At 46.6% G+C, this 26,298-nt stretch overlaps 1 protein-coding gene and 1 long non-coding RNA gene across 2 annotated transcripts in view; one reads left to right on the top strand and one right to left on the bottom strand.

Annotated features, from left to right (window-relative positions):
- Window positions 1-26,298, bottom strand: part of HNF4A (hepatocyte nuclear factor 4 alpha) — a 61,150-nt gene that overhangs the window by 28,652 nt on the left and 6,200 nt on the right. The gene's annotated exons all lie outside the window — the stretch shown is intronic.
- On the top strand, window positions 587-25,608 carry LOC132021952 (uncharacterized). The gene is made up of 3 exons (XR_009405477.1): window positions 587-810; window positions 9,136-9,275; window positions 25,350-25,608. It is a non-coding gene; the product is annotated as an uncharacterized LOC132021952 (long non-coding RNA).

The following is a 26,298-nucleotide window of genomic DNA, read 5'->3' as shown; positions in this document are numbered from 1 at the left end:
CCACTGCTCTCATTTTACCCACTCTGCTTTGCAGATGACAAAACTAAGGCTCAGAGACAAAGAGTGACTTGCCTAAGTCCACACAGGAGGGGCTGTCATTGGAGCCCAGGTCTGACCAGAAAGCTCACAGGCTTCACCCCCTATATACTGCCTCCCTCCTGGAATCCCAGAAAGGACACCAGAACTCTGGACTGGGGGAGCTGGAGATTCCCTCACATCACTTCCATGGAGCTCTGGGATCTGAGGGGCCAAGGACCCTGGCCCTGATCACATGAAAGTTCAGAGGCACCCTCCCGACAGCGGCCACCGCAGGCTGCCTGGCATCTTGGCTTCCCCTGGGCGCTTACTACCCCACTATCTCGTCTTTCCTCACCCTACCGCCCCCCCCACCCCCCTGCCGGGGAGTGGTGCAGGGAACCCAGACTTATCAAGACAAAGAACAAAAGTCGTGGGGGAAAGAAGCCAAGAGCCATCTCCACTCTGGGGTAGGGCCCTCCAGTTTCGCCCCTTTGAAATTTCAAATTCCAGTTTGTGGACAAAGTCCTAAACTTTCTCACAATATAGGTCCCCAACCACTGACCAAACTCCAGTCCAGGCAGCCAGCAGGCCCAGGGCTGGCCTGGCCCTGCTGCTTCCCTTGGTAGCACTCGAGTCCGGGGGAGGGGTCCTGAGCCAGCTGGGGTCTGCCAGGCCACTCCTGCAGACAGGGACCACCCCACCCGACAGGGACCCCTGCCTCCCATCTGAGAGGACAGCTCTCTTCCTGGAGCTGGGATCTGTCGCTTGCTGGTACCAACAGCAGATAATCAGGTAGGCCCCCTCCCTTTTTTGGGCACCTTTCCTCCTCCTTGAATTCCTAAAACACTGACCCTACCACCTCCTCACCTGGATAAGGCCACATTGGCTTAATTCAGTCATGACCTCACAGAACTTTAAGACTGGAAAGGGGGTCTCAACCAGCCCACCCATTTGGTGGATGGAGACACTGAGGCCCCCAAGGGCAGCGGCAGCGAGCTGCACGTTGAACCATAGACCTCAGGCCCCTTCCTGAGCCCCACAGGGCGGAAGGGTCCTGCTCAAGGCCACACAGCAGTGGAGGGATCTGGGGGGGGGGCTCGACCTTCAAAAGAAGACCCCAAGCTCTGTGAGGAGCCCGGCCCCTCATCCCAGCTCTCAAGGGCCCTGGCAGTGCCTCCTGGGGACCCTGCACGGTAAAGCGTCTGTTCCCTCAGTCGCGGATGGCCATGGGGTTGCCAGAGGAGTACTTCCGAGAGGAAGATGAGGGAGCTCAGGGCTGAAGGCCAGTGGATTTGGAAGGAAACAACATTCATGTGGTTAACTGATAACCGAGCCCCATCCTTGGGCCCCCAGAAGCCTCCTTCCTCCCTCTCCTCAGTCTGATTAAGACGAACTTACTCGCCTGCTAATCATTGCTGAGCCTGTTGATTTTGCCTTAAAAAATTAACTGGGCATGAGTTTGCGGTTTGCCTCACCCCTAACCCTGAAAAGGCCTGGGTGGGCAGGAGGCCACCCGGGTTATGCAAGAGGCTGCTGGCCTCCCCACGCACATTCAGTGCCTCCTCTCCCGCTCTCCACGGGGTAGGTTTTGCTCAAGAGTCAACAGTCTGCTTGTTGCCCCTGCTCTGGGTCCTGAGCAAATTTGCTCTGTTTCCAAAGAGAGATAAAGGCAGCTGGGGGGAGAGCTTTACAAACAGGGGTGCAGAGCGGCAGCTTTGAGCGCGGGATTCTAGAATCCTGCAGCGTCAGAGCCTGGAGAGTGCTGAGGAGGATGTGGGCCCCGGGGTCTTTCAAACGGGATCTGAGGCTCCTGGGAGCCTGGCAGGGGAGGCACAGGCCCCGCTTCACCCAGTGCCTCTCAGGCTCTTAGATGCCCTCCCCGTAATATTCCCTTTGAAACCTAGAGCCAGAGCCTGCCAATGGTGGGAACTGGAAAGAGGCTGGGCCAGCCTGGTCCCCTCATTTCCTTATGCGGACAGTGGGGTCGGGGGCGTCCTTGTCCGGGGACAGGCGGCTACCCTAGGTGTTCTGAGTCTCCAGCCAGTCCGAGAAGACAGGGCTCTCTCTGGACTCAGTGATGTGCTCTGGACATTAGTACAGAAGATATACTGAAAACGTTCTGCTCTGCCATTCAGCCCCGCTCCCTGAGGCGGGCTGGAGGCGGACAGGTGCCTGGAGCCACCTAGAGTCTGGGGAGTTCACCTGGCCCTGCTGGGCCCTGGGGACCCTCCGTGGAACAGCCCTGGGCCGTAACCCAGAGGCTCCAAGCCGGAACCCACCTCAGCCACGTCCTCCCTCTGGAGGCGTCAGGCCCCAGAGAAAGCTGCAGGGCCCTCCCCTGACTCTGTTTCCTCACCTGCGGGTGGAAAACCATACCTACCTCCCGGGCTTGTGAGGAGGAGGAAGCGGAGCGTGGACAGCCATGGCTGATGGTAACGCAGCTGTCCGGGGGGCTTTACATGGGTTAACTCATTAAGCCTTACAACCAGTCGATGAAGTAGCCAATCATTTTATCACCATTTTGCAGGCTTGAGGCACAGAGGGTCTGGGCCCTGGGCCCTGAGCTCATACAGCATCTGAGGAACAAGAGCTGGGCTTCCAACCTGAGCAGCCCAGCTCCAGAGTCTGTGCTCTTAACCCCGGGGCCACCCTGCCCTTCCAGGGCTGACACTCGGTGCCCCCAAGGCAAGCTGGCTTCCACCCTGAGGCACGTGTGGGCTGTGTGCATGGACTGGGAGGCCTGGAGGAGGCCTAAGGCGGGCAGGTCTGTCTCTGGGCTGGGGTGGTCAGGGATGGATTGCTGGAGGAGGTGACATCCTGGGCCGCAGGAACATCCAGAAGCAGAGAACACGGTGGGTGATGACAGAGGGACTGGAAGGCACGTTGGCCCGAGAGCAGGGCATCGTGGGAGATGCTGACCACAGGGCTCAGGGGGTAGGGTAGAGCTATGGTCTGGAGAGTGATCAGGAGGGAAGCCAGGAGGACTTGGGTCTTTGGGGGCGGGGCCTGCCTGAGGGCTGCCTCCTGCCAGGTGGCTTGTGACTCTGGGCTGAGGCTGTTGTTGTCCCTCCTGTGTATATCCCTCCTCCCTCTGGGTTATGTTCCTGACTTTATCTGCAGAAATGACCTTCGGAGTGAGATGGGGCCTGCTCAGCCCCTGTGGGGCCTGCAGGATGATAGCAAGCTCCTGCGGGGCCCAGGCCCTGGTCATGGTGTAAGGGATGAACCTCTAACCTGGGAACAACCCTGGGTCCCCCTGCACCCAGGTAATGAAGGGCCCCAGGGATCTGCCTGAGGGTCACTGAGATGTAGTGTTTGGGAGTCCTGAGACTCAGGCCAGGGTTGCCGCATATAGTTGTACAGGCTGCTCACTTCACAAAGGTTCTCTGTTCCACTTACCAAACCAAATGCTCGTAGACATTTATCTGCCCAGAGGAGAGTGCCTCATTTATTTTCACAAAAGCTCCATAAAAGTCCTGCCTCAGCTCTGCTTCCAGCCACTGTGTGACCTTAGGCAAGGTCATATCCTTCCCTGGCGTTGGTTTCCTATTTGAAAAGTTGTCTAGCATAAAGCCCAGCTTCGACCCTGATGGTGAATTAGAATCACCTGGGACCTTAAAAAAATACTGATGCCCAGGCCCCGCCTCAGACCAGTGATCAAATCTGGGGATTGGGGCAGGTGGGTACTAGACATCAGTATTTTTTCAAGTCCCTAGGTGATTCCGATGTGCAGCCAAGACTGAGACCCACGGTGGGAGCTAGAAAGGCCTAGATATGCATCCACGTTTTGCAACTCACGAGCTTCAGTGAGGCTCAGTTTCCCCATCTGTAAAATGGGAATGATGATAGAGCTTCCTGTTAAGTCAGAATGCCCACTCAGTGCGATGATATTCAGACAGTGCCTGGCATTGTGGCCGCCATGTAGGGAGCTCCCGATTCTTGGTACCAATGACCAGTATTTTGCTATTGGCAAAAGGAGACTGGCTTGAAACAAAGGGCCTTTCCAGGTCAAAAACTCAGAGACTCGGAGGCATGCTTTCTCTGTTCCTTATGTCAAGTCCTCACACTCTGGTCTCTGTCTGGGCTGCACACCTTTCATATTATTGAGGCCTTGTGATTATTAATATTATTACTTGATATTTTACCTCATTTATTTAAATTTTTAAGTTATTTTTTGGAATCGGTATTACATTCACGTGGTCCAAAAATCAAAACTATAAAGAAGGTGCACTTTGGGCACCTGGGTGGCTCAGTGGGTTAAGCCTCTGCCTTCAGCTCAGGTCATGGTCTCAGGGTCCTAGGATGGAGTCCCGCATCGGGCGCTCTGCTCAGCAGGGAGCCTGCTTCCCCCCCCCCTTCTCTCTGCCTGCCTCGCTGCCTACTTGTGATCTCTCTCTCTCTGTCATATAAATAAAAATAAAATCTTAAAAAAAAAAAAAAGGTGCACTTTGAGAAGTCTTAGTTCACTCCCCAGCCACCCACCAGGCCACTCCCTTTCCTCACCACAGGCCACCACTCTTCTCATTTCCCTAGCCTCTTCCAGGCTTGCTTCCTGCAAACCCAGCAGCATCCAAGGCCCCAGATTAGCACCCCCGCCCCCAGCGCTGTTCCCCACTTTCCTCTGGTCTTCACTAGCAGACTATACTCTCTTCCATTCTGGCTGAGAGCAAGCTCTGAGGAAGGGTTACTGCCCTCCTCCACAGGTGAGGAAACTGAGGCTCAGACTGCTGAGTGTTTGAGCTACCCCGGCCTGGCTCCAGAGCCGTGATTGTCCCCCTGCCCCAATGTGGCCTTCCAGGAAACCTGGCCCAGTGAGTTTTGAAGCAGGGAACAAAAAATGTCCACAGTCTTCCAGATGGTGACCCAGCCAGGGGATGTTCCCCGGATGGAACAGTTAGGGCCTGGTGGCCATGTCCTCTGGTGGCGTGGAGCCTATCTGGAACTCTCTGCCAGCGTCAGGCTGTGTGGGAGACAGGGAAGGTCAGGATGGGGAGGGAAGGAGGCATGGTCCATGGGACAGGCCCAGAAGACAGAGACCAAGGGGATCCCCTTCCTGGAGGTCAGGGAGGAACACTCGGAATTCAAGGCACAGGCGGGCAAGGCCATCTTAACCAGTGTTTTCTGCCCAGGTGACCTCAGGGCTGCTTTGAAACTGTCCACCTGCTTCAGACCACTGACTGACTGAATTTGGCCACTTTCCTTCTCTGCATCAGTTTCCCGAACTGTCAAAGGTAGAAGAGGTAGTTGGTCTTTAGCTAAAAAACTCTGTAAGGCTCCTCTCTCCTCGTGGAAGGAATCTGGACCTGCCTTGATCAGGACAGCATCTGCCTATCAAGAAGCCTTTCTGGCTTGGGGGCTCAGGGTATGAGGCCTCTGTACTGCTCCCAAATCTGGACTCCTCCCCTGGGTCCTGTGTCTCGCTTCCACCACCCCGTGCTCCCATCCAGGTAGCTGTGGAGTCAGAACCATACCTGGGGGGTGCCGGGGGAAGCCCTGGCCCCAGTCTGACATCCTCCTCCTGGTGCTATGGGGTCCCGCACAGTGAGCAACTTCTTCATCCTTGAGGGGGCTCCTGCTGCCACCCTGGCACCCAATACCCTCGGAGGGCTGCCAGGCAGTGTTAATCTCTTAATACTGGTCACAATGAGATTTCAGGGATGGTAGGAGGCGATATCCATGGAAACGGTGGACCCGCCCAGGACCCATGCAAGGAATTAGCCATAGGGCTCAGCAAGGGGGTCCTGGAGACCCAACCCAAACAGGAGCAAGAAGTAGAGCAGCCTTGACTCCTGGGTCCTGCCGAGGCCCTCCCGAGGTCTCATACCCCTCAAAGTGCCTCCATCAGGAGGAGGACTTTGGCTGACTGAGGGGTGGGGTTCCTGTGAAACTGAGGGAGCCATATTCACAGGAACAGCCCTGCCACCTTTCTGAGGCTTAGTTTCTTCATCCTCTAATTTGGGTTCCAGTCCTTAACCCAGGGGCTTTTCCAGAACAGTGCAGGCTTCAGAGTCTGACAGACATGAGTCTGAAGCTCAGCTTTTCCCACTCAGACTGTAAGCCCAGACCAGGCATTTCATTTCCCTAAGCCTCAGTCTCCTCATCTGTATAATGGGCACAGTGATACCAACCAAGCACAGTAGCATTGCTACTGTGCCTGACTGGTAGGTACCGACGGTCAGTGAATGAGCCTCCTCAGCTGATTTCTGACCGCACTACTTCACTGCACATCTGCGCCCCCGCCACTCCGCCACTCGAAGCTTTCAGAATCCCACAGCTTCCCCTTGGCTCTAGCCTTTGCACATGCCATGGCTTCTGCCCAGACTGTCACACCTTTCTTTTCTCTCCTTCCCCCTTTCCAAGTCCCATCTTTGTCGTCTTCCTCCAGCAGCCCTGCTGGCTTCTCCTCTGTGCTCATACAGCTCCCACCAGTTTGCATAACCACAGTGTAATCAGATGGTGGTTCCTGCCTCCTCCACTGGACCGTGTCCCATTTACCGTTCAATTCCCAGGCCCCAGCTGGTACTTCACATAATGGGTCAGATGGATGGGGTCAATGAAGGCAGGCATTTATCCCCCCCCCCCCCCCAGTCATTTAACATGTGTTCACCACTTCCCACGTGCACTGTTGCAGGTGCGGAGACACAGATGGGAAGCCAACAGGCAAGGGGCACTCCCCTCAGGATGGCAGTTTTAACAAATAAAAATACAGGATGCTCAGGGACATCTGAATTTAAGATAAACAAAGATTTTTTTTAAAGTATAAATATGTACCAAATAACACATGAAACATACTTTAAAAAATAAGTTGCCGATTATCTCAAATTCAAATGTCACTGGACATTCTGGCCCTCCCCACTCCCTCCCTCACGGAGCTTCCATTTTGGTGCAGAGGTGTGATGGAGAGACAGGAAGCAAGGAAACAGACTTTTAAAACGAGAATGTCAAATAGGGATGAAATGCAGCGGCAAGACATTGAAACGGCAGGTATGACAGGGGCGTCTTTAGACAGGGTGATCTCCAGCCAGTGGCCCTGACCGGCATGCCCAGTCCTAGGCTCCAGTGAGATGCACCTTTGGAAAAGTCCTTAAAGGATTTGAAAAGGACGCGACAGAGGCTGTAGAGAGGAGGGCTCCGAGGCGGGGAGAGGGCACAGTGGAGGGAGGAGGCGCTGCTGCGTCTCCTTTGACAGACCCCACAATTTTGCATTTTGGATCTGGGCCTTCACAAACCTTCCCGAACTCGCAGCCCCACCCGTCGGTCAGCCGAAGTCCTCTGTAGGGCCGGGAGCCAGGGGAAGGGGCCAAAGGGTCTGTGCAGAGAAGCGTGGCCACCCGGACTGGAGCTGGGAGTTCTAACACCGTTCCCCGCGCCCCCACCCCTGTCCCGCGGTTGCCTGAGGGCACAGGGCAGAACTAGTACCTGGGCAGGACTGCAGGGCGGAGGGCGTCCGGGAAGAAGCCGCCCAGACTCACTGCAGCGCTTCGCAGTGCGCATCCCGGGCTCCACCTAGTGGCCGATGCTGGACGGGCGTTTAGTAACTTTTCAGTAACCTCACGGGTTTTAACCAATCACAGGAAGTAGCATTACAATCCCACCAATCAAAGGCCAAGACGGACTACATAGCTCCAAACCCAGCCAGGTCGGCACGGAGCATCCCTCCAATCACACAGCAGCATTTGGCCACTGCACCAATCGGAAAGCAAGATTTTTGAAACTTGTTCCCCAAGGCTGATATGGCGTCGCCCTTACATCATCTGTGAAATGTATATTCCCAACACCTGGTCCCAAAGTGCCGGCGTCTTTAAGTAGGGTCCCAAGCTTTGTGCTGGCTTCGTTGGAAGTCTACATTTGCATTTAGGGGCATCTATGTATTTTAACACCGAATGGTAGTAAAAGCAATAAATATCCCCCATTATAAAAATTCATGTACAGGTCTGGGAGAGTGGGGAAAGTATGACCTTTGGAGTAGACACGCCTGAACTGGAGTTCAGGTACGAGGCTTGTGAAGGAAAATACACTCCCCCTTTCTCAGTCCTTGAAAGAACAGTATCAACCTTGCCAGTGTTAACTGTCCTAGTTCATCACCCCACGCCCGTCTCACTTACTCAGGCCCAAACCAAGGGCCTTTCTCCCATCCTTCCCAAATCGTCAGAAAATGCAGTTCTTGCTGCCTCCACGTGTATCTCAGATCTTCACCGTGTTTTCATCTCCACCACAGCCAACACTGTCCACATCAATATCATCTCTGGAGATCTGCAAGCGTCTATTCTATTCTTCCAGGCGCTGGTTCCCCTACCACCTACTCTTCACCCAGGGGCCAGGGATGACCCTTTACACGCAGACTGGTTCAGGTCCCTCCCTTAGTGAAATTTTTACGGCTTCCTGTGCATTTATTATTAAACTCATAAAATTCAAACTCCTCTGGGCTATGAGGTCTTGATGACCTTGTATCTATATCCCTACATCTCCAACCCCATTTTAGTCCACTCACACCAACCCCAGTATCTGTAGCGACACTGGCCTTCTGTTTGCTCGTCTTTCTGCCTCAGGGTCTTTGCACATTCTTTTTTCTTTGCCTGGAAAAGAGTATAGGTGGTTTTCAGAGATGACAAAAATTGTAATGGTCGTAGGAAAACCAGGGATCTTTGGAAAAATCATATGCAGTCAAGTTAGGTCTCTGGACCTAACTTGGACACGGTCCTTGAGTTCCTCTCCTTTCCAACTCCCTTTCTTGGATAGCTTTTCCAAGTAGTGGCAGAACCAAAGCCTATCTCAGCCGAAGTTCACATTGTTTCATTTACGTTCAGGGAAGCAACAAAGCACAACCCCACAGTTCAACCCACACTGCTTATGAAGTAACAGCATTCCCACCCAAAAGGAAGCCTAAAGGAGCAGTATTTCCTTAATAGAAAGGTATTGTCTGACCCTCTTCTCCTTGGTGGACCAGAGTCCCTTCTCTGAGAACAGGTGTGAAGGCCCCTGGGTGAGGCAAGTCATAGTGGTCTGAGACAGATCCAACGCAGTGACTCAGTTTACCATTCTAGACCTGTCTTTCAGACTCCTTTATGCATAGTCATCTATGGGCTGTTCTCAACTGCTCTACTTCACTCATTTCAGGCACACGACCACCTTCTTGCTTCCTGTGAAGTTACAGGTGACCATGTGACATGTTCTGGCCAATGAAACGAGAGCAGAAAGACCCCGGGTCACACCTGGACAGGAGGAGCTTGAACAGCCTGCCCTGGGTACCTCCGGAAGTAAGTGTGGATGAGGAGCACCCCCTGCTGGCCCCTGACGGGCAGGTACTGTGAGTGAGCGGTTCGCTCAGCCGCGTTAAGCCCCTGAGACCCGGGGCCTTCTGTCACTGCTGCACAGCCTCACCTAACTTGACTGCATATGATCTTTCCAAAGAGCCCTGATTTTCCTACGACCATTACAATTTTTGTCATATCTGAAAACCACCTATACTCTTACTTAATATTTTTCCTACATCAACTCACTTATTTTCATTTGGATTTATCTTAGGAAGTGTTCTTACTACCAAATGAAACACCAGTATCGTAAGTAGAAAGCAATGGGAAAATAAACGGAATGAAATAAACCATTATAGTATAATACTGTTGCCATTCGAAGACTCTGGGCCCTTCCTCTGTTCTCTCTGCATTTAAAAAAAAAAAAAAAAGGAGGTCCCTAAGTGTGCGGCAATCTTTTGGGGCCCCAAAATGCTGGCTGAGATTGTCAGCTGTTTGGAGGTAGCACAGTGTAGAGGCTCAGAACACAAATTCTGGAGCCCAGTTTCCTGGGCGTGAATTCTGGTTCTGTCACGGACTGGCTGTATGACGTTAGGTGAATTACTTAACTGCTCTGTGACTGTGTGTATGTGTTGGTGTTGTTGTTTAATGGCAAAAGAGGGATGATAATAATAGGTATGTCATTGGGATGTTGTGGGAATTTTCTGTGCTAATATACAGAAAGGACTTAGTGCCTGGCATGCTGTGAGTTCTGCACAGGTGTGAGCTATTCAGTAATTGCAGGATCAAGAGCCACATGGATTTGGAGAAATGTCTGAACTGGATGAAGAGGAATGAGAAATCCTCCACATTCGTTCAAAATAAATCAGCTGGATAGTGTTGCTGGGGAGAGCTGCCTTAGGGACAGATGACACAACTAAGTTCTAGAGGTTTTACTTCTCAGCAGCTCTCTACGCCTCTCATCTGGTTTCATGTGACATCAGAGAGGACCAAAAGCAAAGACAACAAAAAAATAAACAGATGGGACTACATTAAATAAAAAAAACTTCTGTACATCAAAGGAAACCATCAACAAAATGAAAGAGCGATGTATGGAAAGGGAGAAAGTATTTGCAAATCATGTATCTGGTAAGGAATTAATATCCAATATATATATATATAAAGACAGCTCCTGGGCACCTGGGTGGCTCAGTGGGGTTAAAGCCTCTGCCTTCAGCTTGGGTCATGATCCCAGGGTCCCGAGATCGAGCCCCACATAGGGCTCTCTGCTCAGCAGGGAGCCTATTTCCCCTTCTCTCTCTGCCTGCTTCTTTGCCTACTTGTGATCTCTGTCAAATAAATAAATAAAATCTTAAAAAAAAGACACCTCCTGTGTCATAGGATGGGACAGGATGAGAAAACCATATCCTTTGAATAATAAATTAAAGAACCAAAGGAGCTGGCTGTTGGGGATGAGGCTGCTGGGTGTGAGGAGAGGGTCAGCTTGGCAAAACGGTCAAGGCTACTGCCTTTGAAATATCCATGCTACCATTCGGATAACTGACCTTGTGAAAATTATAAGCTCTTTAAGCCTTATTTGCTTCATCTTCAAAATAGAAATCAGTAATAGGACTTTTTAATCAATTGCTTCATGGAGTAAATATGATCGACCTTAAAACCTGACATATAGTTGCTTATCATGTAGTTCTGTTATTTACTGAAGTCAAAGTACTCTACTTTGGGAAAGAATGTGTATCTTCTTACAGCCCTAGGAAACAAACCAGGACCAAAAGATGAATGGTACAGGAAGAAGGTGTGTGCCACAAATTAATATTTTTTTCTACCAGATACAATAGATCTACCAGGGGAAAAACCACTTTATGAAGTTGTTAGCATCTTGTCACTGGAAGCATCAAGCCCAAGCTAAGTGGCCACCTATCAGAAAGCATAGTGAAATGATTCCAGCAATCAATCAAAGGCTGAATCAAAGTAGCAGCTCTCAGATGCAGAAGTCTTAACTAAAACTGGATCAAAACCAAATTCATGTTGGGAAAATTGTCTATCCACATGCAAACGAGTGAAACTGGACTCTCGGCTTACACCATATATAAATATTAACACAAAATGGATCAAGACCCAAGCACAAGAGCTAAAATTATAAAACTCTTAGAAGAAAATATTCATGATATTGGATCTGGTGGTGATTTCTCTCGATATGACACCAAAAGCAGAAGACACAAAAGAAAAAATAGATGAACTGGACTGCACTGAAATCAACAAGTCTTGTGCACCAAAGAATAGCATCAACAGAGTGAAAAGGCGATCCCTGGAATGGGAGAAAATCTTTGCAAGTCATACAACAGGTAAGGGGTTCCTATCCAGAGTATGTAAACTCCTACAGCTCAACAACAGTAACAAAAACCAGTTTTTAAGATGGGCAAAGGATATGAATAGGTATTTCTTCAAAGAAGATGTACAAATGACCAAGAAGCACATGAAAAGATGCTCCATAACACTAATCATTAGTGAAATGCAAATCAATGCAAAACCACAATGAGATACCACTGCACACCTTTAGAACGGATATTATTTAAAAAACAACAAAAAAATGACAAACAGATGATAACAAGCATTGGTGGGGATATGGAGAAACTGGAACCCTTCTGATCTGCTATTGGGAAGGAGTATAAAATAACACAGCTGCTACAGAGCGCAGTATAGCAGTATAGCATTCTCTTACAAAATTAAAAATAGAATTACTATACAATTCAGCAATTCCACTCCTTGCTATGTACCCCAAAGAACTGAGAGCATGGTCTGGAAGAGCAGCGTTCTTCACAACAGCCAAAAGGTAGAAGCAACCCACGTGTCAGTTGACAGATACAAACAAATGCATGTTTGTGAAAAAAACAAATGTGATAACAAACAAAATGTGATATACGCACAAAACAAAAAATGTCATATATACATACACTGGAATATTATGTGATGAAATGAAACAAAATGTGATATATACATATAATGGAATATCATTCAGTTTTTTAAAAAGGAGGGAATTCTAATATCCTGTAACATGGAGGAACCTTGAGGACTTCGTGCTAAATGAAGTAAGCCCATCACAAAATGACGAATTTATATGAGGATCCTAGAGCAGTCCAGTCCGTAGGGACAGAAAGAACAAAGGTGGTTGCCAGGGGTCAGGGGAAGGGAAGCGAGGCATGGAGGGTTATCTTCTAATGGGTACAGAGATTCAGTATGGGAAGATGAAATAATTCATGGGAAGATGAAAGAATTCATGTGATGGATGGTGGTGCTGGTTGTATAACTATGTGAATGTACTTAGTGCCTCTGAATTGTACACTAAAAGGTGGCAAAAGTGGTCAATTTTATGTTATGTATAGTTTACCACAATTTTTTAAGTTTCATCAATGTATAAAATAAAAAAATATATAAATATATATACCAAATTGCATCATGACCAAGTAGGCTTATTCTAGGAATGCAAAAATAGTTTAACCTGAGAATATCTATTTACCAACTAGCAAATTAAAGGAGAGAAAAATATGATTTTCTTAGTAAATGCACAAAAAGCAATCAAGAATACTCAACACTGACTAAAAAACAGACAAAATTTCTAGCTTACTTGAAAAAACTTTTGAAAACCCTATAAAAGCTCCCTACCGAACCCTAAAGCAGATATGATAACTTTAAAAGGTCAAAGTGTCCCTTTAAAGTGAAGAATGGGAGCTTCTGGGTGGCTCAGTTGGTTAAGCATCTCGCCTTCAGCTCAGATCATGATCCCAGAGTCTTAGGATCAAGCCTCATGTCTGGCTCCCCACTCAGTGGAGAGCCTGCTTCTTCCTGTGCCCCTCAGCCCACTCGCTGCTTTCTCTCTTTCAAATAAATAAAATTTTAAAAAATAAATAAAGTGAAGAATAAACAAGATTGCCCAATGTGGCACAGGCACATTGTGTTGTCCGATATTATCTAATCTCCATGTCTTCCTTTGTAATGGAACCTCCAGTTTTCATTTGAGCACACAGATGCCCTCCGAAGAGATTGAAGTCACACTAGGTTGAGACCATGCACACATGTTGTGGTCAATGAAATATAATCAGAACTGTAATGTGGCAGCTCCTGGGATCTTTTCTTAAAAGACAGCTGCAACATGACTTTTACTCCATTTTCTTCTTTGTCCCCTCCATTTTTCTGTAATGAGGACATGTGGCTGGAGCACTGGCAGCCACCTTGGACCATGAGGATAAAGACCTCATGGAAACAGAAGAGCAGTAGCTGCAAGGAGTTCCTGAGGACTGCTGTGGGGAAGAGCTGTCATCCTAACCTTAGACTGCGTACATCTGGGCTTTCACAGAAATGAGGAATAATCTATCTTGTTTAAGCTACTATTATTCGGTGCCTCAGCTACTCATGGACAAACCAAACCCCATCTGATATGCACGTTATTACTGCTTCTATGTGACATTTTACTGGAGTCCCTAACAACACAATAAAACAAGAAATTAAAAACAGATGTAGGAAGAGAATTTAGCAAGGTTACTGGATACATTTTTTTTTTAAGATTTTATTTATTTGACAGACAGAGGGAGAGATCTCAAGTAGGTGGAGCGGCAGGCAGAGAGAGAGGAGGAAGCAGGCTCTCCGCAGAGCAGAGAGCCTGATGCAGGCCTCGATCCCAGGATCCTAAGATCATGACCCAAGCTGAAGGCAGAGGCCCTAACCCACTGAGCCACCCAGGAGCCTCAACTGGATACATTTTCAACATATTAAAAGCATTTTGGTTTTGATATACTGAAAATATAACATCAACAAATGAGAAGATTATCTAAGAATGAATCTAACAAAAGACTTTGGATTATTAAAATTATCTAACTTTCTTGAAAAACATAAAAGCAGACCTATACCTACCCTTATATAAACATAAATGAAGACCTATATCAGTGTGGCATATTCACGGCAGAGGGATTTATTATGTAGAGATGTCAGTTCTTCCCAGATTAATCAATAAATTTGATGAAGTTTCAATTAAAAGCCCAACAGGATAAAGCCACTTAGCCTAGTACTTGGCAAACTGCAAGCACTTAAAATATGGTAGTTGCTTTAACTGAAATCCACTGGAGGAGATCAGTACGCCATTGGCCTCTAACCTTTATTCTGTCCTACTGAACACCCTCCTAAAATTTATATAAATGAACAAAGAAAATACACAAGATGGTTTTTATAGAACAACTACACTATGAGAAAGACATGCTGTACAATACAGAAAGCTAAATGTATACTTGTCAAGCATGGTAGCTACCGGCCACCTGTGACCATTGAGCATTGGAAATGTGGCTGGTTCAAATTAAAATGTGTTGTTCGTGTCAAGTACACATCATATTTGGAGACTATATTAAAAAAGAACAAAAAAAATCTCATTATTTTTAGTGATTAGATGTTGAAATAATTAAGATGTTGAAATTATGTGTGTATATATATAGGATTAAATAAAATATATTATTAAATAATTTCAACCATCTCTTTTGGGAGATTTTTTAAATTAAACTTTTTATTTGGTGTCATTGTGGGTTCACTCACCTGGGTTTTTATTATTATTTATTTTTTTTCTCTATTTATTTTTTTTTAATTTTTATTTTATTTTTTTTTAATTTTTTATTTTTTATAAACATATATTTTTATCCCCAGGGGTTCACCTGGGTTTTTTTAAAAAAAAAAATTTATTGCTTAAACGTGGCTACTAGAGATAGGCAAGTGGACCAGTATACAGAATCCGGAAACAGATCTACACATATCTGAAAATGGGAGACAAAAAGAAATGACAGTGCGTGTCAGTCAAGAAAGAATGTTCTAAAAAAGAGAGAGAGAAGAAGGAAAGAAGGAAGGAAGGAAAGACAGAGAAAGAAAGAAAAAAGAAGGAAGGAGGAAAGGAAGAGAGGAAGGAAAGAAATGATGTCCTATTCAGTAAATGTTGTGGGACCAACTGGTTATCCATTTGAAGAAAAATATAACGGCGTCTCTATTTCATACCCTACACAAAAATTAATTCCTATAAATAAACATCTAAATATGCAAAGTAAAATTTTAAAACCTGAAGAAAATATTTCATATAGTATCTTTATGATCTCAGGGCACTGCAAGATTTTATGGACAAACACAAACCATAAAGGAAAAGACTAGTAAATTTAACGACCTGATTTATAATTTAACCAGAATGTAACTTCCACATAACTGTAAACTTGTGTACAACAAAAGAGGCTCTAAAGAGGGTGAGAAGACAAGCTTCAATCTGATCAAAGATACTTCCAACTACTGTAACTGAAAAAAGTTTTGGATCGAGAATAAACAGTGCTTGGGGCACCTGGCTGGCTCAGTCGGTGAGACTCCACCACGGGCTTGTGTGTTTGAGACCAATATTGTGGGAAGGCCTTATTTAAAAATAAAATCTTAAAAAAAAAAAAAAAAGAATAAATAGTTCTTTCAAATGATAGGAAAAGGTAAAGAATGCAACAGAAAAATGGGAAAAGGATATATACAAGTCCACTCCAGTGTAAACTCAAATGAAAAAGAGCCTTTCCCTCTTCTAATAGGGGAAATACAAATTCTCATTTTAAATTCATCACCTTCTGGAATCAGGTGCTGGTGAGGATGTGGACCTCTCAGAACTGCTAAACACGGGGGACTGCAGTGGTTGCTGGTGGGTGAGACTGAGCAAAATACCAATCTTTCATCAAAGACAAGATGTCCACTACCTGAGATCCAGAAACTCCACTCCTGTGTGTTATCCTAGAAAAACCCACAGCCACGGGTATCAGAACGTTCTTTGCAGCATTGCTGGCAAAGAGAAACAGGAAACAACTCCATTGTCAAAAACCAGAATACAGGGGCACCTGGGTGGCTCAGTGGGTTAAAGCCACTGCCTTCGGCTCGGGGCATGATCCCAGGGTCCTGGGATAGAGCCCCACACATCAGGCTCTCTGCTCAGCGGGGAGCCTGCTTCCTCCTCTCTCTCTACCAGCCTCTCTGCCTACTTGTGATCTCTGCCTGTCAAATAAATAAATAAATAATCTTAAAAAAAAAAAAAAACCAGAATACACACACTTGGGACATTCATACACAGCATTTTCAGTGAGTGACCTAGTGCTACTTGTCTCTACATGGGAAGATCCAAAAAGCTATGATATGAAGGAACAAAAGGAGGCTGCCGAAGGATGCATACAATGTATCATTCAAATATATCCTTCAGATTAGTAGTATATATTGCTTATGTAGCCACGTGTAACAGAAGTATAAAAACATGTCTGCCAATGCTAACCAGCAAAAGTTGACAGTGGTCACCTCCGAGAGGGGTGGTTGGGGGATGAGATTAGGGAGAGAGGTTCAAGGGGGCTTCAATGCCAAGTTTAACATCTCACTTCTCATTAAAACAAAAAGGGAATCCAGTGAGGAAACGGTCATGTTAAGATTCCACAAAACTGAGCGATGGGCACGTCAGTGTTCACAATGTTATTCTCTCTACTTTTCTGCGTGTCTGTAATATTTCCAACTTAAAAGAAAGGAGAGGTATGATGAAAAATGTAACTTTCTATCTACCAGCAACAGACAATTTGGATGTAATTTTTAAAAATCCTATCATTTAAGATATCTAAAAAAATGTATCATTTTTAAAATCTAGGAATGTATTTAAGCTATAGAATTTCTCTGCTTCGGGGCAGGGAGAGATTTCATGGGGGTTAATGTTTTTCATGGGGCTCGGTCATGAGCCATCATGGGCACACTGGAGGTCTCTCTCTCTCTCTCTCTCTTTTTTTTTTTTTTTAACAGATTTTATTTATTTATTTGACAGACAGAGAGAGATCCCAGGGAGACAGAGGCAGGCAGAGAGAGAGAGAGAGGTGGAAGCAGGCTCCCTGCTGAGCAGGGAGCCCTATGCGGGCTTGATCCCAGGACCCCCAGGATCATGACCTGAGCGGAAGGCAGAGGCTTAACCCACTGAGCCACTCAGGCACCCCTGGAGGTCTCTCTTGAAGTGTCCAACGCACTCTGTCATGTGTTAAGGACTCTGAGGAGTGCTCAGTAATGAAATGTGCAGAACTTCCTTTAATCAAACTTCTAACTTTTTTCAAACATCGAACAATAGGATCTGTCTTGCCTGAGCAGCCTTGGAAAGTCTGACACAGTGATCTCCACGGGCTGCCACATTGAAGCTCTGTGTTAGGATGTTTCCACTTAATTTTATTCTTCCTTTCTCTATTAACTTTTTCATTATTTATTTTAAGCAGATTCATGGTAGGAGAATTATGAAAATGTACCGAGGCAAAATAAAAATTGATTAAATGATCCCACATGGCCCCTATGGGTCCCTTTTCAAAAGGTATGATCGTAGCCTAGAATTTAGGGAGCACTTACATGCAAACACACTGTGCTAGGATAGGTATGTCCTTATCCTCATTTTACAGAGAAGGAGACTGAGGGTCAGAGAGGTACTGTCACCTATCCAAGGCATCTGGCTTGCATAGCTCTAACCGAAGTCTTCCCAACTTTGCAGCACAAGTTCTCACCCACTACCAGACAAGGCCTCCCCATCGGAAGGGGAGGGGTGGTCTTCAAACCTGCCAGGATTCCTTTTTCCCCCTTGCTCCCTGAGTCCTTCAGGATTCTCTCATCCCCCCAGGGGAGCTGTGGACATTATCTCTTCCAAAAACAAAGTCTGCGCCTTTGCCATAGAAGGACCTGAGTCCCTCCCCCAAACCCAGTCCACCTTATCTCTGAAAACCATGACTTGCCCTGGAGAAGAGGGAAAAAATACGCTTCTCCCCACCCCAGCTCCACCCCCAAAATCACTGGATTTGGGGTAAATTGGGCAGGCTGGAGACAGAAGAATGGGTGTGTAATTAAGTTTCAAATTGACTATTGTGTTATGCGAATGTCTGATAAAGGAAACACAATGGCTGCCAGATGTAGGCTGGGAGGTGAGATTTCCCCAGTCAAGAATTCTAGAAGACTGGGACTGGAGTTCTGGAGTCTGGGTCCTCCAGACAGCCAAGCAGGCAACAAGGGTGGGGACGCCAGAGATAATTATAGGGAGGAGAGAAGAGCCAGTCAGGCACACCAGCCCAAGAGGTTTGGCTAGGACTGGTCTCTTCAGCGTGGGACACAGAGGCGATGAGTGAACAGTGAACTCAGTCACTGCCGTAGGGTCCAAGGGACCAGAGCAACATTATTCAGCAGGAGTACCATGGGAACCCCATGTAATTTTTAAATGTTTCAACCGTCACATTAAACAAATGATAAATCTATGAAATAGGAGATTGCTCTCACAAATAATGAGCTCTCCCTAGGTCTTAGCAATCCGGGGTCCCAAATTCAATTGCCCTCAATGGTATATGGAACAGATGGGACATGAGCCAATCTCACACTTTCCTGTAAGAAAAAAGGGGCCGCAAACAATGGTTTCTGTTCATCAGTGTGACTTCAGTGCAGGGACATTGAGAAATGGTGGGAACGACAGCAAATTAGAGAAAGTACATCCAGGCTAAATTGCTCCAGTCTGACTCTTGCCTCATGGCAATCGGGAACCAAGTGTTGCTAGAGCTTCCCTTTATTTTATTTATTTATTTATTTATTTATTTATTTTGAGAGGAGCAGGAAGTTGGGATTTTTAAAGGTTGGCATTCAAGTCAAATCATATTAAAAAAAAAAACAAAAACTGGGTGGGCTGAACCTCAGACTCTGATCTGCATTCAATCCTTGACCATGGTTTACAGAGAAGGAAACTTGGTTCAGGGCAGTTAAATATTTTCCCAACTCATAGCAAAGACAAAGAACTGGCTCTTCTGGTCATTTCTACTACTTCTCCTAATAACCAGCATTGATTTTTTTTTTTTCACTATTCTTACTGAGAATTTACTAGGTATAGGGTTCTATGCTGAACATTTGCTGTCATGAAGGATACTGTTTATGATGTCAGATTTAGAGAGGGGAAACCAAGGCTCAGAAAGGTGGAGTAAATTGCCTGAGGTCACACTGTGTGTGGGGCTTGAACTTGGGTCTCTGATTAGAAGAGTCTAGAAGCCCCGCTCTGGGTATACTTTTTCCACTGCCCAGCCCTGAAGAAACTCAGAGACCAAGGATCCCTGTGGTTTTTACGCTGCGGCTCCTTCAAAGGGGCTGTGGGCAGCTTCCTACACCTCCACACTTGCTCTTTTTCTTTTCTTTTCTTTTCTTTTTTAAGATTTTATTTATTTATTCATGAAAGACAGAGAGGCTGAGGCAGAGCGAGAAGCAGGCTCTCCAAGGAGCAGGGAACCTGACACGGGTCTTGATCCCATGACCCCAGGACCACCACCTGAGCCGAAGGCAAATGCTTAACCAACTGAACCACCCAGGCCTCCCCCCACGCCTATCCCCCCAACTCTTGCTTTAAACCGAGGGCCTCCACTGTGTCATTCCTATGAATTGGCTTCCGGGTAAGACTTTTGTTTGGAGAGGCTGCGGCTGCCTTTTTTTTTTTTTTTTTCCCCACTTGTTTAAATTTGAAACCACTGACCTGCCACAGTCCCTTGATTTACAGTGGGGGGAAACTGAGACCCAGAGGTAGTAAGCGACTTTGGTCCCTGTGCAAGTCTGGACCAGAGCCGGGACCCAGAACTGGATCCTGGAGGCCCAGCCTGGAGGTCAGGCCCCACCTGGGAAGCCACCGGCTGGGTGTACCAGGGCCTCCCTCCAGCGCCCCTGGGCTCTGCCCCAGGAAGGGCCAACTGTCCCCTCTGTGTCTCACCACAGGCTCTGCCCTTCCTCATGCCTGTTTGGATAACTTTTTGACCTGTTCCTGCACCAGCCCTCCCTGAGGTGTGGCTGCTTCGGCTGCTCGGCCCAGGGAATCCTGGGGCCTTGGCAATGGGGCGGCCCAGGCTTGGCTGGTCCCACAGCAGACAGTTGTCAAACAGTGGCCGTCTGGGCAGAGGGAGGCCTGTTTACAAAGGGCAGAGCCCAGGCAGGGGTTGCTGCTTTCTCCCCACACCACTGACCCATCCAGCCCTCAGCATACTACTCAGCGGTCCCTGGCTGTACTGGCTCATTCCATGGGTTTCTATGAAGCACCTACTGTGTGCCGGGCACTGTTCTACATGCTGAGGATTTAGCAGGCAACAGGAGGCCAGATTCCCTCTCTGATGGAACGTCCTCTGCAGTGGAGGAGACAGGCGAAGGCACGACTCCAGAGCTGTAGAAGATACGAGGACTGCTAGCGATGGGCAGAGGTGGGGCAGGCTCAGATTCGTGTGGTCAAGGAAGGCCCCTCTAAGTGGGAAACTTTCAAGCTAAGACCCAACCTATGAGAAGAAATCCATTATGGGAAGATCTGAGGAAAAGGTGTTCCAGGCAGAGGGAATAATGAGTACAAAGGCCCTGGGGCAGGAATATGCTTGGAGAGATCGAAAGATAGTTAAAAAGCAAGTAAGGCTGAACTAGAGTGTGCAAAAGGAGCAAAGACAGGAGAGGCCAGAGGGGCAGACAAGAGTCGGATTGTGTGGGACTCTTTGGTTAGGGAAAAGAACTTCAGCAACACAAAGGTGCTGAAAGATGTTCCGCAGGGATTTTGAACATGAATGTGTTCGGAATTTCTCCTGTAACCTGAACTTTGCATTTAATCCTAACTCGGGGCTTTCTGTTCTAGGACTCTTGTTTTCATGTTTGAAATAACGCTTAATTATTCTCTTCTCCTTTTTTTTTTTTTAAAGATTTTATTTATTCATTTGACAGACAGAGATCACAAGCAGGCAGAGAAGAAGGCCGAGAGCAAGGAGGAAGCAGGCTCCCCACTGAGCAGGGAGCCCGGTGCGGGACTCGATCCCAGGACCCTGGGATCATGACCTGAGCCAAAGGCAGAGGCTTTAGCCCACTGAGGGCCCCTCTCTTCTCCTTTTTAATTTAAATTTTCTTTTCAAAAATTTAGTCAAGGTGTATAGGTGCTCAGCTGAAAGAAAACAAGTACTTTTACAAAGCTGGAAACCAGTCATAGCAGCTGTCCCCCTTCTCTTCCTGAATCTGATTCCTGCCATCCAGAGGCCACCACCTGGAACTGTTCTAGCTAGTTTTCCTCTATTTTTCTACGTATCATGGTTATACCACTACTTGATTTTTCAGTCTTAGATGTAAAATGTTGACTTGCTAAGAGGCAAGATCCTATGTAACTATTTCCCAATCTGGAGATAAGTCAATATTCACTGTTTTCATATATGTAACCACATTGTATCATTACTGTTCTCCGCAGCTGGTGCCATCTGTATCTGAATGATGAGCTTTCTCTGCACCGGCTCAGTTGACCTTCACAATAACACTAGAAGGCGTGTGTTGGTCAGCATAACAACAATGCTAAGACTTTACATCCCACAACACTGGCTGCACCTGCTGAGCTGAGCTATCCTGAGAGGTCCACAGAAATGGCATTATTCACCCATTTTTCAGAACACATGGAGCTCAAAAGGACAAAGACAGTTCTACCTATCTCCATGGAGTGCAGTGGTTAAAATAAAACTCATCTGCCAGCTAAGGTGGAAGGAGCTGGGGTCCCTGGGTGAGGGACATAAACTCTTTTTTTTTTTAATTTTATTCATGTATTTGACAGAGAGAGAGAGAGAGATCACAAGTAGGCAGAGAGGCAGGCAGGGAGAGAGGGGGAAGCAGGCTCCCTGCTGAGCAGAGAGCCCAATGCGGGGCTCGATCCAGGACCCGGAGACCATAACCTAAGCAGAAGGCAGAGGCCCAACCCACTGAGCCAGGAGATAAACTCTTGATCTCACATACTGGGTTGGTGCGTTATACCAGCTAGCACTGCCATGGCTAATACAATGCCTGGGTTTGAATCCCAGCTCTGACTCTTGCAGTCTGTGTGGTTTGGGATGAGTCACATTTCTGAGCCCTCATTACCCCTTCCGAGAAATGGGTACCATGGCAGTACCTACCTCAATGGGCAGTTGTTAAGAATTAAAGGAAGTAATCGTTACAAATGATTTAGAACAGTGCCTGGCCCCTAGTGAGTACTACAGAAGTGACAAAATAAATCAGGAGGGACATCTGGGGTGGCTCAGTTGGTTAAGCTTCTGCCTTTGGCTCAGGGCATGATCCCAGGGTCCTGGGATGGAGCCCCGCATCAAGCTCCCTCCTCAATGGGGAGCCTGCTTCTCCCTCTGTCTGCCACTCCCCCTCCTTGTGCTTGCTTGCTCTCATTCTCTCTCTGGCAAATAAATAAATTAAATCTTTAAAAAAAAAAAAAAAAGAACTAGAAGATGAAGGAACCAAGACTCATATCTGAGTCACGTGATGCCAAGTTCAGTATCTGACTCCAAAGTCCTAGACATCTGTATTCCTTTTTACAATTTTTGCCAAATCTGCTTGTTACCTGTACTTTACCAGTAATTATTTACTTGGTATTTTTTCTTTCTTTTGAAAACATGTATTAATTTTAAAAGTATATTTTATATTAATGCTTTAGTATGCTATTTATAAAATTTTCTAACACACAGTAATATAAAGTCAGTAAGATTTAAAAATGTTTGTCCATATACTCCTAAAATCAGCCCTACCCTGTGGGTACACCTAAGGAAAAGTGTGCTATTTTTAGGTCTATAAAGAACCTTCGGGAACATTCTGTCCAGTGGCTTTGAAACCATTTTGACCATGACCCTATAGAACAGCGACTCTTTTGAAGCCTGCCTGCCTGAGCTGGAACCTTGGCATTTCCTCTTAATGCCTGTATCACTTTCACCAAGTGACTCAACCTCTCTCTGCCTCCATTCCCTCGTCTATAAAACGGGAATGACAGTAATAGTACCTACATCACAGGGCCATTGTGAAGATAAGGAGTTAAGCTTGTGTGTGTGAAGCTCCAAGAAGTACTTTATCAAATCTCGCTATGATCACAACCCCATTACACATCCATAAACATGTATAAATGAAACGAAAGTTTCACACATGTGAAATTTACTCATTAGAGGAGATGGACTGGGATGTTTTTTCTTCTATTTTACTTCATTTTTAAGGATGTGGTCATCTTTGTGAAATTTCACTTATCTGTTTCTGATTTATAATTCATGTTCTTGGCTGTATGGACATTATACGTCAATGAAAATGTTCTTTTAAACGGTACGTTTTTCTTAAAGACTTTATTTTGAGAGAGTGAGTGAGTGCACCAGTGGGGGAGGGGCAGAGGCAGCGGTAGAGAATCTCAAGCAGACACCTTGCTGAGCGTGGAACCCAAGGCAGGACTCAATGTCATGACCCTGAGATCGTGACCTGAACGGAGATCAAGAGTCCACCAAATGAGCCACCCAGATGTCCCAAAGAGTACATTTTTATTAAAAAAAAAAAAAAAAAGGCAAGGAATGATAATGAAAGAAGTCAGCTGATTCTATGAACAGCCAATGTTCTGAAATTATTTTGTCTAGCTAGCACAGTGAGGGGACATTAATAGACTCAGGGTCCCTAACAGCTGGCACATGCTGATCTACATTTCTTTTTTTTTTTTTTTAAGATTTTATTTATTTATTTGACAGACAGAGATCACAAGTAGGCAGAGAGGCAGGCAGAGAGAGAGGAGGAAGCAGGCTCCCCGCCAAGCAGAGAGCCCAATGTGGGGCTCGATCCCAGAACTCAGGATCATGACCTGAGCCAAAGGCAGAGACTTTAACCCACTGAGCCATCCAGGCGCCCCCTGATCTACATTTCTAATAAAGACTGTATGCATTAAATTCTAGGAAGAATGTATCTGCCTAAAAAAAATATGTGCTTCAGAGGCTTTTACAAAAATCATATATTGGGCCATCTGGGTAGCTTAGTTGGTTAAGTGTCTGCCTTCAGCTTCGGTCGTGATCCCGGTGTCCTGGGATCGAATCCTGTGTGGGGCTCCCTGCTCAGCAGAGTCTGCTTCTCCCTTTCCCTCTGCCCCTCCTCCCTGCTCATGCTTGCACTCTCTCACTCACTCTCTCTCTCTCTCTCTCTCTCGCTCTGTACTCTCTCAAATAAATAAATAAAAGAGAAATCTTTTTAAAAATCATATATTAGGGACGCCTCGGTGGCTCAGTCTGTTGAGCGAGTTGAGCATCCGTCTTCGGCTCAAGTCATGATCCCAACCCCAGCGTGGTAGGATCGAGTCCCACATGGGGCACCTTGCTCAGCGGGGGGGCCTGCTCTCTCTCTGTCTGCTGCTCCCCCTGCTTGTCCTCAAGCTCTCTCTCTCTCATAAATAAATACAATTTTTTAAAATTTTATTTATTTATTTGACAGACAAAGATCACAAGTAGGCAGAGAGGCAGGCAGAGAGAGAGAGAGGAGGAAGCAAGCTCCCCATTGAACAGAGAGCCCGATGCAGGACTCGATCCCAGGACCCTGGGATCATGACCTGAGCCGAAGGCAGAGGCTTTAACCCACTGAACCACCCAGGCGCTCCAATAAATACAATTTAAAAAAATCATATATTAAAGCAAGAGTCAGCAAACTAAAAACCTCTTGGCTAAATCTGGCCCACTGCCTATTTTTGTAAATAAGGTTTTATTGGAACACACCCCCATTCATTCATTTACATGTTGCCTATGGCCACTTTCATGCAGCCAAGGTCCTACGACAGCCACTCAGATCCTACCCCGCCTGAAAAGCTCCCAAAATTCACCATCTGGCCTTTTACAGAAAAACTTTGCTGACTCCTGCCTCCAAGTTCAAAGCCCCTAAACGTCAATTAAATCATTTCCTATTTATAGCTTGTTCTAGTCTAATCCTAAGCCTAGCAAATTTTTAACAGTTATATTTCCCCCGACACTTTACTTTGGAAAAATTTCAAACCTCCTGAAGAGCGAAAGAACGGTACAGAGCACCCGGACATCCCTCACTGAGATTCTCCCATCAATAAGCAGCATTCTGTCTCATGGCCTTTATCGCTATGTACCTGTGCAATTTTTCTTTGAAATATTTGACATTAAAAATTGTATACTCACATTTGCTATACATATTTGACTGTGTCATGTGTGTGCCTGACCCCATGTTACAGGCGGCCAACTGTGTACCAACACATTCATGTTCCCCCTTCCACAGCTGAAAGTGATTCCTGGAAGACAGCTGGCCTAGAGGGACCGTGCATCCCAGATTCCTCGGCAGCTGACCAATGTCATGTGACTGGTTCTGACCAGTGGAATATGAGCAGAAATGACAAATGTCCTTCAGAGTCAGGGCCGCTTCTGGGGTCCTCAGATGACAGAGATAAATAAACTTCTAACTGCCTTTTGAGGTTTGTTTGTTACATCAGCTAGTGCTACCCTAAATCAGAAACCCAATAAATTGCATGAACCGTTAATGGGTGACGACTGCTGCTTGAAACATACTGACTGGTCCTCTGGCTTTCCAAACACCACTGAGCCATGGAGCTTTCATTAAATGTTCCATTCAAAGAGAGCATGTAGCTTTTCTGGTTGAACCAGAGGTTGTGAGTGGAGTGGGTAGGAGCCTGGTTCATTTGAACAACCATACTGGCCTTGAAAGTGAACCCTGGGGCATCCTTCTTAACTCCTTGGGCTCCAGTGAATGTTGCATGATGACTTCTGAATAAGGAATACACCCTCTTTTCTCAGAAGATGAGGCAGAGGACTTGAGTGGGGTCACAAATAGCTGCCTGGGGTCAGAGCCTTTTCCCACATCTGTGGCCAGGGCAGCTCTGCTCACACTTTGCCCACACCTCCCATCTGCTCCCCACGAACACAAACTCATGAGCCAAGCCCCTGAGAACAGACCCCTCCAACAGGCTTCAGAGGGCATCTGAAGGCTGGGAACTAAGCTTTGTTCTGACTCTCTACCCACAATTGCGTCCTGGAACAACCAGTTACATAGCCCTCATTCATTTCAGTGCATCCCACAGCTGCTAAAAGATGCTTAGCATTCAGTCCCTCTTGCAAAGGAAATGCACGCTCTACAGATATTATAAAAATCATTAAAATGTGTAGCACTTTCTATGTGCCAGGCACTCAATACTTTCCAGATATAAACCTCA

The sequence above is a fragment of the Mustela nigripes genome, chromosome 7 (genome assembly GCF_022355385.1).
Source record: "Mustela nigripes isolate SB6536 chromosome 7, MUSNIG.SB6536, whole genome shotgun sequence".
NCBI classification, from domain to species: Eukaryota; Metazoa; Chordata; class Mammalia; order Carnivora; family Mustelidae; genus Mustela; species Mustela nigripes.
This window is presented reverse-complemented; position numbering and strand designations above follow the sequence as displayed.